The 1,910-nt window shown below is 48.9% G+C and overlaps 1 protein-coding gene across 1 annotated transcript in view; it reads left to right on the forward strand.

Moving 5' to 3' along the window:
- Positions 1-1,910, forward strand: part of TBX15 (T-box 15) — a 100,632-nt gene that overhangs the window by 1,400 nt on the left and 97,322 nt on the right. The gene's annotated exons all lie outside the window — the stretch shown is intronic.

A 1,910-nucleotide genomic window follows, 5' to 3' on the forward strand; every position in this document is an offset into this window, starting at 1 on the left:
GGTATTTGGGGAGAGAGAGCACGAGACTTGCCTCGTGGTGTTTTTATTTTTAATTTTAAACTCTTAGTTGTTTGTTTATTTTTATTGAAAAGGGAGCCGGTAGCTTGGGCTGACCATTTGGCTCAAGCGAAGCCCTCGGTCTGCTCCTGTCCCCCCGGCCGTTTCGCTCCGGCCTGAAACGACGGTCCCGCGAAAGCAGCCGCGGACCCGCGGCGACCCCGAGGGGTGAAAGCGCGCTGCCCCCCGCGCCCCCGCTGCCTCCGCGCCCCTCTCGCCGCCCCCCCGCCCCGCTCCCCAGCGCCTTGCAACGGGACGGAGGGAGCGGCCCCGCTCTCACAATTACGTTGTTCCGAGAAAAGGAATTTTAGGTAGTCCCTCTTTACTTTTTCTTTTAATATTCGTGTGGGGGAAAAAGGCCAAGCGATTTTTGTGCGCGACCCCGTAAGAGAAAGGGCAGAAATTTCCTCCACTCACGCCAAGTCCACTCCGCTGCACTTGGAGAAGAAAACACCTTTTTTATTTTTATATACATATATCTGTATTTTTGCGTGACGTTCCCCGCGCTATCAATAAGCATCAGCTGTCCAAAACCCAGCACAAAAAACCCCAACCAACCAACCCCCCCCCCCAAAAAAAAAGGAGAAAGAATTAGAAATCGAGGTGTAAAAAAGATCTGCTGTAAAAAAAATCTGTTAAGTGTTTTTGAAGGGAGCGAAAGACCGGGAACTCCGGAGACCTCGGCCCGCTCCGCTCTCAAGGAACCGCATTTCAATTTGCTTGTAGCAGCAGCAGCCCTTCCCGGTGCGAATCCGAAGGAGAAGTAGGTAAAATCTGCTGCCTGGGACCTCCCTCTCAGCGGAGCGACGGGCGTAAAGGAGAGGGGACAGAAGCGCTCAAAGTATCAGCCACTAAAAAAACAGCTCACGGTTTCCGAGTCTTCCCCGTTCAAAATAAGAAATACGCGAACGAAACGACAAAAATCCGCTTTCCAATCACGGGCCAGATACGTGCATCAGTCTTCTTTTTTAGAACCGTTTCTCATTATTTTTAGCCACAATAGGATATAGTTTTGGACGGTCTAGAAGTTTAATTTGCCCATTTCTCCATGAATTCGAAATAAAAACTGGAAAACTCCCCCTGCGCCAGACCGGAGAGCAGGAGAGAATGGCTGCTAATGTCTGAAACCTTAGAAAGCAAACGTGATGTTTTTCATAAAGCAAAGGAAATCAAGAACAGTTTGAGAAATCATTTTTAGGAGGTTGATAGACTTTAAATAAAGTCCGCGACTGTAATTTGCACAGTCACTTCATTAAACTTAAATCCTCCGCGGTGTACCTTTGCTGCTGGGTGAAAATTGATTAGCGGCTCTATAATGGCCACCAAATTCCACCTTTACAAGACCCAATTAAGAACAAACTTTGCACCTAAAGTATTTTAAACTTGCCAAATCTCCATAGATATAGCAAAAAAAAAAAAAAAAAAAAAAAAAAGGGGGGGGAGTTTTTATAGCGTCCCAAAGGTTCAAAACTCAAAGTCGCTGCCCCTGAGTAGCGTAGGAAATAACACAGGGCTGTTCCTTCTGCTGGAGATATTATTGGTAGCGGTGTGCTTACAGAGAGGCCCCAAATATTACAGTATGCGCTGGGAAATTTTGTGTTGATTTTGCGTGCGATAACGTAAATCGGTCTAGCCCGGTTTACCGAGCTCTTCGCGCAAGCCCCCTCAATTCCAGCTGAAAACCGTTCGCCGCGGGGAACCAAACATGGCCAAGGCAAGAGTAAGGCTTCGCCCTCCTTTGTGCAGCTCTTTCCCGTGTAGACGGGTACCGGGATTTCTCTCCCACGCGTTGGCCACGTCTCGCGGGGATTTTCCTCTCCGTCCCCACTGCGAGTGGCGCTGGGTGCCCCGTG

This window comes from Pygoscelis adeliae, unplaced genomic scaffold, assembly GCF_000699105.1.
Source record: "Pygoscelis adeliae isolate BGI_AS28 unplaced genomic scaffold, ASM69910v1 Scaffold120, whole genome shotgun sequence".
In the NCBI taxonomy this organism is placed as follows: domain Eukaryota; kingdom Metazoa; phylum Chordata; class Aves; order Sphenisciformes; family Spheniscidae; genus Pygoscelis; species Pygoscelis adeliae.